This window comes from Marmota flaviventris, chromosome 6, assembly GCF_047511675.1.
Source record: "Marmota flaviventris isolate mMarFla1 chromosome 6, mMarFla1.hap1, whole genome shotgun sequence".
Lineage (NCBI taxonomy): Eukaryota > Metazoa > Chordata > Mammalia > Rodentia > Sciuridae > Marmota > Marmota flaviventris.
Genome location: NC_092503.1, coordinates 111566270 through 111578399, shown reverse-complemented (window position 1 = coordinate 111578399; position 12130 = coordinate 111566270). Strand labels below are relative to the sequence as shown.

At 38.7% G+C, this 12130-nt stretch overlaps 1 protein-coding gene across 7 annotated transcripts in view; it reads right to left on the bottom strand.

Annotated features, from left to right (window-relative positions):
• Positions 1 to 12130, bottom strand: part of Trerf1 (transcriptional regulating factor 1) — a 211805-nt gene that overhangs the window by 114768 nt on the left and 84907 nt on the right. The gene's annotated exons all lie outside the window — the stretch shown is intronic.

Sequence of the window (12130 nt, the reverse complement as noted above, 5' to 3'; positions counted from 1 at the left end):
GCACCCTGCTCACCCACCGATAAAGGTCAGCACCAGCAATGAATGCCAAAGAGACCTCTGGGAAAAAGCTACTGCCTAGCCCTAGAAGCCATGCACCCATCAACATCGCCTAGAACAATCCCTCATGCTTGACAGATGGGTAAGTAGAGGCCTCAAGTGGGCAAGAGACTTGGTCTGGGTCATAGAGCAATGAGTCAGCGGCAGAGCTGAGGCACAACTCAGTTTCCTGTCCCCCGGTGTGGATCCCTGCCACTCTAGCACCTGTAGGCTTTGCAAGGTCTAACATAAAACAGCCAGAGGCCTCTGAGGCCCTGCTGCTACCCACTTAACTGAGGCATGAAGTGATCAGATACCATCTATCCATCCAGCAGGTCCCTATGCCTCTTTTAAATTTCCAGAGAAGGTGAAGAGTGATGAGAAGCTGATCTCACTATCGCCAAGGATAACTTGGACCAATGCCCCAAATAAGTCCATTTTCTTTCTTTTTTGGTAATGGAGATTGAACCCAGGGGCGTTTTATCACTGAGCCACATCCCCAGCCCCTTTGTATTTTGAGACAGGGTCTCACTAAGTTGCTTAGGGCCTTGTTAAGTTGACGAAGCTGGCCTTGAACTGGTGATCCTTGTGCCTCAGCCTCCTGAGTTGCTGGGATTACAGGTGTGTGCCACTGCATGTAGCTACCAATCGTGTCTCATTTTCTTGATGATTCCTTTAAATCCTTTCACTCCCAAATCATGAAAATTCACATTAAGAATATCCAAACCATATGATGAGCCAGGAAAAAAAAAGTCTGCTTTGCATCTTAAAATGCTATTAGCTCAGGAGGACTGCTACCAGGCAGATTAGGTGGGTATGATATCATACAACAGGTTTTTGAACTGCAGAGTTTAATTTGAGAAAATTAAGTTATAAAACAAAATTGAGGAAAGGAGAAACTAGATAAAAACATTTGCAACATATCACAAGTTAATACACACCTGCATAAAATTCCCTTAGAAATGACTGGAAAATGGGCTGGGGGTGTCGCTCAGTGGTAGAGCACTTGCCTGGCTTGTATGAGATATTGGGTCTGATTCCCAGCATCATATAAAAATAAATAAATAAAACAAAGGTATACAAAATACAATAACATTATTTTTAAAAAGATTTATAAAAACAACAAGGAAATGAATGGAAAAAAGATGGAATGCCACAGGGCTGGGGCTGCAGTTGAATGGTAGAGCCCTTGCCTACCATATGTGAGGCACTGGGTTCGATCCTCAGCACTACATATAAATAAATGAATATAATAAAGGTCCATCAACATCTAAAAAAGTAATTTTAAAAAAGATGGAATGCTATAAATTAAAAATGAGAAAGGCTCCAAAGAGGCAATACATACACACACACACACACACACACACACACAGATTACTGATAACTGAAACAACTACAAGGCCCAAGATAGTCAAGGGTGCTCTGAAATTGTAATCCTCAGATACTACTGTTTAGAGTGTAAATTAGTCCACATTTCTGAAAGGCAGTCTGGTGACTGAGCAAGTTCACTCCTAAGAACTTTCCATAGAGAATAATCACAGGAATACTCAGTGACTTATGCACAAGGACATAAGCAGCAATATTCACAATAATAAAAATCTAGAAAAATCTAATTGTACCACAAAAGGAAAATGGTTAAATCAATTATGATACACCAACACAAGGAAAACTCATGCTCTTGAAAAAGATTTAAAGGTAGGAAAATGCTCACAAAATGATGCTAAAATTCAAAACTCTCAATCAGATGACTGCATTTCATAAAGAAGCATGTGGGGGCAGATTCTGCTAAATGTCCAACAAATATTCATACTTCTCTTTCTACAGTAGAGGGTTTTCACTGAGGAGCAGCTACGGGGTCAGGGACTACAATTCCCAGAACCCCTCGTAACTAGTTGGTGCCCACTGACTTCCCACCAGTGGATCACAGGTGAAAGTAATATGGGCATGTTCAGGCAGAAGTGGTTAGACCGTGGTGTGTCCTCTCCATGCTCTCTTCCCCCATCTGCCAAATGGATTCAGAGGGCTCTGGGGCCTAGAAAATGGGAGAGCTGTAAGATGGAAGGAGCTGAACTGCTCAGTGGAGGGCCCACCAATGGAGTGGTCACCCACCAGGAGCACCTACACGGGAACAAGTGAGAAATAACCTCTATTATGCAGTTTTAATGGTTTCTTCAGCTAGTGTTACCCCCAATGTGCACACCTGGAAAAACTACTGGAAGTAAAACTATAAAATATTACCTGATGCACTATATGATAGTCAAATTTTAGGTAAAATTCTTAAACATATTCTTTTCTATCACAAACATCTTATTTGATAACCAAAATTATCAGAATAAAAAGGCAGACTTTAGATGAAAATACTATATAATAAAATCTCTTAAGGTTACAAACATTAAAGTATAAAAATTACAATGGCTCAAAGAAAAAAACCTAATTTTTAAATTTTCAGAATAATCTATTAAAACAATTCCAGAACCGGGGACATAGCTTCTTGGTAGTTGCACTTGCCTAGCGATAAGATCGATCCCCAGCACTGCAAAATAACCATATCTTAAGATAATTCTAGACAAATGATCAAATGATTCAAGGCTAAAAGACAAAAACTAGGAAGAAACAGCTGCAATTTATATAATAAACAAAATGTTAGAATACCTTAATATGTAAAGAGCACCTGTGAATCAATTAAATGAAGGATAAATTTAAAAACTGAGGGAAAGGATATAGGCACCTAGTCATAAGAAGTCACTTAAGTCATAAAACATAGAAATAACCTGTACACATGGAAAGATTTCCAAACTCACAAATAATCAAATAAATGCAAATTAAAATGTGATCCTCTATCAGACTGTTAAACATTTAATAGTTTGGGAAATAGGAAAAAAGGTTGCTGAGATTATGATTAAACTGGGTAAATGCATACACTGTAGAAAGAAATTTAAAATTATCACATTTCCAATGAGCAATTTGGCATGATGGGGCGGGGGAGGGGAGATGGTGAAAACTCTTTAGCTGTGTGTCAAAAGAAATAATCCAACAAGTATGTGGCAGAGTTGTTTGAACAGGAAAAAAAAGAAAGAAAACATCTGTAAGGAACTTGTTAAATACATTATGGCATATATGTGTGTTCATGTACTGGGATAAAATTCAGCCATTAAAGTCATGCTTAAGGGCTGGGGTTGTGGCTCAGTGGTAGAGCACTTGCCTAGCATGTGTGAGGCACTGGGTTCAAGCATCAGCACCACATAAAAATTAATAAATAAAGGCATTATCCATCCACAACTAAAAAATGAAAAAATAAAGATATTAAAGTCATGCTTAAGATATAAATGTTATATAAGGTTACAAACATTAAAGTACAAAATTTACAATGGCTCACAGAAAAAAATGAATAAATGAAAAAAATGGATAAATCACAAAAGTACTCATAATGTAAAAAAAAAAAAAGGCAGGATACAAAGCAATTCAGGCAGTATAATCTCATTTTTATTTAAAAATGTATATGTCTGGGCTGGGGATGTGGCTCAAGCGGTAGCGTGCTCGCCTGGCATGAGTGCGGCCCGGGTTCGATCCTCAGCACCAAGTACAAACAAAGATGTTGTGTCCGCCGATAACTAAAAAATAAATATTAAAATTCTCTCTCTCTTTAAAAAAAATGTATATGTGTATAAGAACACGTGTTATAAAAAAATCCAAGTGTTGATAGTAGTTATCTCTAGGGAAAGGAATTATAAGTGACTTTCATTTCCTTCTTTATACTTTTCTGTATTTTATAAACTTTCAACTATCAACATGTATTGTTTTTATATTTTACTACAAAAAAAATCAAACATACAAAAGAAGCTAGAATATACATGCCCATCACCAGCTTCAATTATCATACCTGGCTAAGCCTTTTCATCTTTATGCCTCGCATCCCTGGAATATTTTCACATAAATCCTGGATATCTCTCTCTCTCTCTCTCTCTCTCACACACACACACACACACACACACACAGACTTTTTATACTTAACATACTGGAACCCACCACCAGATTATTTTAATACAAGTATCTGCTATTTTCATTTATCCATAAATACTTCAATATGTACCTTTAGAACATAACCATTATAACAATATCACACCTAGAAAGTTAATAATTTCTTGATATTAGCAAATATCTAGTGCCCCAAATTTCCCCAATTACCTCCAAATACATCCCAATGGTGTCTTTTAACATGGTCCATGATCCCCCTGTATTTCCTCAACTTCAAGTTCTATTAATTTTCATAATAATATTTTGAACCAGTTGTGTTATTTGATAACTAGACAAAACAGTAGAGCTTAAGAAAGAGAAGTAACCCATAAAAATACCAGCCTAATTCATCCATTTTAGCAATTAAATTCAGATCCAAAAATGTATCTTGAATACATCCCCGGCCAATGCCTTCTCAAACACACAAGATACTGAGAGATACTCAGTGACTATCTGGGGACTGACTTATTTTCCAAACATTTTCTTTTTGCCTTTTTTTTTTTCTTTCCAGTAGTGGGGACCATCCCCCAGGCCTCACACAAGCTAGGCAAGCACGGTGCCCCTGAGCCCCAGCCCCAGCCCTTTTGCCTTTTAAATCCATCTCCCTGTTGGCCTCGGTGGTGACACGCATCACCCTCTGGGCAATGGTAGCCTTCCAGAGCATGCAAGCCTTCCTTGTCATCTCTGATGGCAAGTGTCTTCAATTTTCCTTTCTTTCACGGATGTAATGTAAACACATGAGGGACAATTTGGAGAAAATGAAAGACTAAATCCCTCATAGTCTCACCCTCAAACACACCGTATAGGTGCATACAATTCCCTAGTATCTATGCATTTCCATTCCTCCTTTACTAAAGACATGTTTTTGTTCATAATCATAAATCGGTGAAAATGAGTTTTAATATCCTTTTAGTTAACATTAAATACATTCAAAAATATTTATAGAGGGCTGGGGGATGTAGCTCAATGGTAAAGCACTTGTCTAGCATGCATGAGGCCAGGACAGCAAATAAATAAACGGGTGTGTGTGTGTGTGTGTGTGTGTGTACAGAATACACAAAGAGCATGAAAAAGAGTAGTAACACATTCGTGTGTAACCATAGCCCAGCTTAAGGAAGAGAACTGCACCATCTCCTAGGCACCCTCTCCCCACTTTGAGGAGGGCTCCTCCGTCATCCTCTGACCTCATCATTATTCTGCATTTTTGCCTGGATTCACTCAGGTTTTGCCATGTGCATAAGGATGTCTATAAACGCTTTCACATACACCTAAACTTAATAAAATTGAAATCATACCGTATGTACCCTTTGGCCTGCTTTTTAGCTTAATATTATATTCCTGCGATTCTTCTGTGTTGTATGCAGCTAGCACTCAGAGCAGAGCTATACAGCTATATTCCCTGGAAAAACTATACCATCATTTATACTGTAATTTCTGCCCCTAAAATTGTTTTGTAAATATCTTTGTCACAGTGCTACATATTGCAAAATGATTATTAATTATAATATTGTGCTGAGATAAATATTTTATGTTAGTTACTCAACTGTTGGAACTATCTCTCTCTGTGTGTGTGTGTTTGCTTTGAAAATAATGCATTAGAGAGGATCTCTATCTAAACTGTTTGTTAAATATTCTGTATTATTCCTTCATGGGGGGTGGGGAAAACACACAAAGTGGTATAAGTGCATCCATATGTATGAATAAACAACATGGGTCTTTAATACATCATAAAATTGCTTTACAGTACTGCAATTACCACCAGAATTGGAAATTATCCTTAAAAAGTATTTTTGGCACATATGTTAAAATAATACTTTTATAGCTATTTTAGTCTGTGTACCTCTTATTACCACTGAATTTGAACATTTTCCATGTATTTGCTTAGTGTTGTATTTAATTATCTATTCAAGTGTTCTACCAAGGTTTTAGCACCTTTCTTTTTAATTTGAGCATTTCACATTATAAAGATACAAATTCTGTCATGTTATTTCTGATTTTTTTTCCCCAGTCTTTGTTTCCTTGTTGGCGTTAAAAGAAATCTTTCTTTTTCCTTTAAGTTGATGAACTGTTCCTTTTCCTTCTGGAAAGATTTTCTTTTGTTTCTAAGCAATATTCAATTCTATAGATTTCCTGAGTCTCTACATTTTGCACTTCAATTGTTTTATCCGTCTGTAATTCATTTTGGTGAAGCCAAAATGATTTTTTCCAAATTGCTAATGAGGCATCAGAATTATTTATTGAATAATATTCCCTTCCCCATTGATTTGCAATGACTGCTTTATGATTTATTAAATTACTTATGCAAGGGTCTATTTCCAAGCTCTCCTAGTTCACTTAGCTGCCTCCTCTCACGCCAGCAGGCTGTGTTTTCATTACAAAGGCTTCACAGTGCATCTTAATACCCGATAGTCCTACATGCCTTCATATCCATTAGATCTAAGTCCCTTCCCCCAAACCATTTTCAGAATTCCCTTTGATGTTCTCACCTACTTATTTTTCCAAATAGAATCAGAACTATATTGTGAAATTTAAAATATCCTGATGGTATTTTCAGAGGAATAGCATTAAACTCACAAACTAATTACTGAAAAATCCAAATACTTCATTTTCATCTTGTCAACTATAAACAGCATTTTCAGTTAAGCTCTTTAAGTCTTCTTGGGCTTCAACTAAGCAATCCATTACTAATAACTATCACTTTCTTGACAATATGTATTCCCCACGACTTCCTTTATTGGCTAACCCTTAAAGAAACAATGCTTGAATTGGATTTCACTTTCCTATGTTCATATATGAATACATGACCAGTGAAACTCCCCATCACTACAACTCCTAGAACGGGATCCTAATTAGAATAAGTTATACTCTACATATGTGTAATATGTCAAAAATATACTCTAATGTCATGTGCATCTAAAAAGAACAATAAATAAGTAAATAATGCTTTTAGATTTAGTCTTCTTTTTGGGGGGGGAGTGGGGGTAACCAGAGATCGAGATACTACCACTGAACCACATCCCCAGCCCCATTTTATATTTTATTTAGAGACAGGGTCTCTGAGTTGCCTAGTGCCTCACTTTTGCTGAGGCTGGCTTTGAACTCTCAATCCTCCTGCCTCAGCCTCCCGAGCTGCTGAGATTACAGGTATACACCACTGTGTCCAGCTTAGTCTTGTTTTGATCTCATTCCACAACAGTATTTCCCTAGTACTATATCAACTCTACCTTCCTTATTATATTAAGGAATGGTAATTTTATATATTTATTTTTCTGTGGCTCATGAAAAATTAGAAATTCACTGAATGAACTTTTGCAGTTAATGAGATCATTACATATTTTTACTTAACTAATTTATATAAATCCTATGATTATATACATATATGAAGCCACCACTACTGCATTCCAGGAATATAATCTGTTTGATTATGGTGGAACATTCACATACTGTCTTACTGAAGTCTACTAGCTAGAATTTTATCTCAAATTTTTACATTCCTAAGCAAGATTGGTATAGAGCCTCCCTTTGGGGACTCGCCAGCTTTGATAACAGGGTCATGTTTGCTTGAAAGAACGATCTGGAAGTTTTCCATCTTTTTTTCTGAATCTTAGAACAGTTTATATAACACAGGAATTATCTTGTTCCTTGAAAGTTTAAAGGATTTTCAAAAGCCTTTTCATGTTGTAAAGTATTCCACCTGGCACAGGGGTGTGCACACATGTGTGCCTCCATGTGGACACTACTATGTGTTTGTACACTTTCAAAATGACACGTGAGATACTCATCTCTAATGGAATAGCTTTGTTTTAATCAATGCCTTTCTTTCCCCCCATGAAAAGGGAGTAAATGCCCAGGATGATTCAGAAGAGACCATTTTGCCAGGTTTTGGTTCCAAGAGTCCTTTTTAGAAGGATAGAAAGAAGGCAATAGAAGGTGGTCAGGAATACTAAATGTTGCACCATCCAAATTTCATTGAAGCTGATCAAGTTTAACAACCACACCTTTAGCTCTGGCATATGGTTCCAGGAGACCTAAGACCTAGATAGACAAGGAGCTCACCTGTCTAGCCCCAGGTTACCTCTAGATCTGTGTAAAGGTCTTCCAAGAGACACCTCTCCCTCTCCCTGGGGTATCTCGTCTATAGCATAGTTCTTTTCCAAGCAATAAAAGTTTCTCTAACAGAGAGCCCCTGCTAGCACTTCAAGGGGACTGCAAATAAAAACTTAAGAGTTGTTCATGGACTGAGTATTTATGTCCCCCCAAATTCCTATGCCAAACCTCTAACAGGATGGCACTAGGAGGTAGGGCCTCTGGAAGGTAATTAGGTTTAGATGATGTCATGAGGGTGGAGCCCCCATAATGGGATTAATGCCCAGAGCTCCCTCTCTCCTACAGTGCCCAAGGAAGAAGTGAGGTAAACACACAGGCAAGATGGCAGCCACCCACAAGCCAAGAGAAGAGGCCTCAGAAAGAAACCTGCCTCACAGAGCACTTCAATCTTACTTCTCAATCACCTAAAAGGTGAGAAATCAATTTCTTTTGTTTAAGCCTCCCAGATTGTAGTATTTTGTTATTATAGTCCAAATTGACCAAGACAAGAATGTTCTAGTAATGTCTGTCAAGAACAGAACTGCAGGGGCTGGGGCTGGGGCCCAGTGGTAGAGCGCTTGCCTACATATGTGAGGCATTGGGTTTGATCCTCAGCACCACATAAAAATAAATAAATAAAATACAGATATTGTGTGCATCTACAACTAAAAAATATATATTAAACAAAAAGAACCGAGCTGCAGTTCTGCAGATCTCTTAGTTTGCTGGAGAGTGAGTTATACCTTGAGAGAGCGAAGAGTAAGAAGTCTGAGCAAATTAAGACTGTCTGCTAGCCCATGCAAAAACCATGCCATTGAGCATATAAGAGGATACAAGCAGGACTCAGTGACACCATGCCGAATGACACAGTTAACAGGGCAATAACTATAGCTGAGTGTGTCACCGATGGTCTTCTTTTTCCTGAGAAGTCACCACCAAGTTCATGCCCTTGTTTCCTGAGGATCCATGAAACATTAGCGATCAATGAGACATTAGGATTATCACACCTGTTGCCAGTCAAGGTAATTAGGAGCTTGACACCCACCCAGCTCCAGGAGTCCAGAATGCCATTTGGGATTTCACAGGGTTACACAAGCAGTCTTTCTCTCCCCATCAGCAAAGATGGAGGGGTTTCACACCAGTCATTGTCTAACATGAAAGCTTAATCTCTGGTTAGAAGGAAAAACATATTCGTGGCTAAGGCAAGTAGGCATGCTCATCAAAGCAGAATAAAGAGTGTTTATTACTGTTCTGGATTCATCAGGGGTTGGTGTATGCTTGGGGATTTTTAATGACTCCAAAAGGCATCTTTGGAAGACATAAAACTCCAAGATAAAGCCTTTTCTACAAGAACTAACACCAGCAACTGGCTGATGGGCACGCTGCTTTCTCTTAGGAGTGTCTCTTCCTTTCTGGCACTCCTTAGACCAAACCAAGTGTTCTATCTGTATGGAGGTGGGTGCACTTTCTCACCCACAGAGGTACACCATACAACTAAAGGCCAATCAAATCAAAGGGGATTGGGGACAAGGGAAAAAGCTATTGATACATCTTTTAATTTGAGCTATTTAGGTACTGCAAGATCTTCTTCTTTCCTGCTGTTAGAAAATTAACGAGTCTACGTTAATGACTGAAGAGTAAATGGTTCCTTCTCTATAAAATGAATGGGACTTGTCAAGACCAGTATTAAAGTGAATTTTCCCCCAACTTTAACCTTTAAATCCAATCATGACATGACTCTAGAGAACACCTAGGCTCTATGCAAGGCTTCAAAAAGTACTATTTTTTCCTCCTAGGGATGCATGTTGCATAGATAGTTCCCCATCTCCGGGTGGTTCCCCAACACCACTAACCGGCAGATTCGGGACAATGCCCATACCTGATGGAGTTTTCAGAGGTCATGTCAGAGAAACAAGAAGAGTGTAATAAATTATTCTTAAGGTTGGGTGTTTTCAATTCAAAGATTCTTGGTTTGTTCTTAGATTATCTCCTACCTATTATTTTAGCCTTAATTCGTCTTTTTATAAAATGTTGGTGATTGGATGTTAAAAAATGTTCAACCTCTACAAAAGAACAACCAACCAATCAAAACTGGTAACCCCTGGACAATCCCCCAAATCCCTTCTTTTTTTTTTTGTACTATCTTGGTCTGGCTCATCTAATTTGAGAACCAGCTGTCCACAGCACCTTTCCAGCCAATAACTTAAGGGTTCATCAGTTCCCATCTGCATGGCATAAACATGGAGAGCAACAAATAATCTACAGAAAATTGAAGTCTAATTCCAGTCCACCCTCAAGGAGTGATCAGTGGAAACACACGGTCTTTAGGGTTCACGATCACTTTGGAGCACTCTCCTTTTGCTGCACCCCTGTGCCCCGCCCTCCCTCCCCCTTCAAAATGACCTCTTTCTGGGTTTTGGAATTGAAGTGTGGAAACTTTGAGGCCCTGTACTAATCTGTGTGTCCCTCATCAGTAATCTGGGAACCCTAATTCAAAGACACTAGAGCCTCCTGAGATGCTGAGAAGTCCAAGAATCATTCAGCGTAGCTTCTCACTATTGAAACGTCTCACCCTCTCCAGGTTATCCCCAAATCCATCCACCCAGGGTGACTGCGCAGCTGGCTTGGAAACTCAAATCCAAGGAGGTTCGCCCATCCCTTTGGACACACCAAACTGAACAGAGGGAGACAATGAGCTGGGACAGGTCATCAACTATTTAAAGGATTTTTCAAGCAAGAACAGATTAGCATGTTGCCATGAAATTTAAAAATCCCTATTTTCGATGGGTGTAGTGGTACATGCCTACTTATAACTTAACTGTAGGCTTCTTAAACTTTTCTTTATTGATGTTTTCCCCCAAAATGAATTCTAGCCAAAAACCCCACTAAAACATCTATAAACACTGAATGTTTTAATACATTTATTTACCTCATCCCTAACAGAGCTAATCAGAGGCTGATAATATATTTGTTTGTGAAGAGAGTTAATTTCCTAGATAAAACATGCACATAAACACATAAAGGTGACGATATTTTGAGATATATGATGCTAATAAAGGTAACGTTTATTGGGCCAGCCACCGGGCTAAACACTTTATTGGATTACTTCACTTAATCCTTGAAGCAAACCTATAAAGTAGGTGCTGTTCTGATTCCCATTTTATAGATGTGGTTATAAATGAGGAACCTCATTACTGTAATTTAATCTTCGCCAACCCAGAATTTGAGTTCGATGGCTATAAAAAGGTTGAATAAGCAAATCAGAAATTAAAGAGGATTGCAAAAGACCTGGTTAACCTGCAGGAAGATTCTGCATCTAAAGACCTACTGAAAATCAGATGCTAATTGCTCCCAACTGGAAATGTTTGGGAAGATTCTGCCCAAAACTATACTATATCAAAACACTCTAAAATTCAGACTTTTGCTAGTTAAGAGTGGGTTTCCTGCTGGGTCCGGTGGTGTACACCTGTAATCCCAGCAGCTCGGGAGACTCATGAGTTCCAAGCCAGCCTCAACAACAGTGAGATACTAAGCAACTCAGGGAGACCCTGTCTCTAAATAAAATACAAAATAGGGCTGGGGATGTGGTTCAGTGGTTGAGTGTCCCTGAGTTCAATCCCCAGTACTGGGGGTGGGGGGGAAGAGTGGGTTTCCTCTCAGTATTATCCCTAATAATGAGTCCAAATTAGTAAGGTTTTACTTCATTTCTGTAGATAATAGAGTATGAAGGATGTCAGTAGCTGTTCCGAATGTTTTGCATTAAAAATTTTGCATTACAGACCTATTGACCCTTCCGAGAGGTTTTTTTTTTTTTTTTGTGGCACTTGGCAAAAGAAACACAGCTGTGTGCCCATTTTCTGAAGGGATAAACTGAGACTGGAAGAGATCACAGGGCCACAGCTGACGAACACACTAGAAATGCCCCAGGGCTGGCTTCTGTGGACTCTCTCACAGTGGCCTCTACTACAATTCTCCAGAGGTGCATACCAGCCCT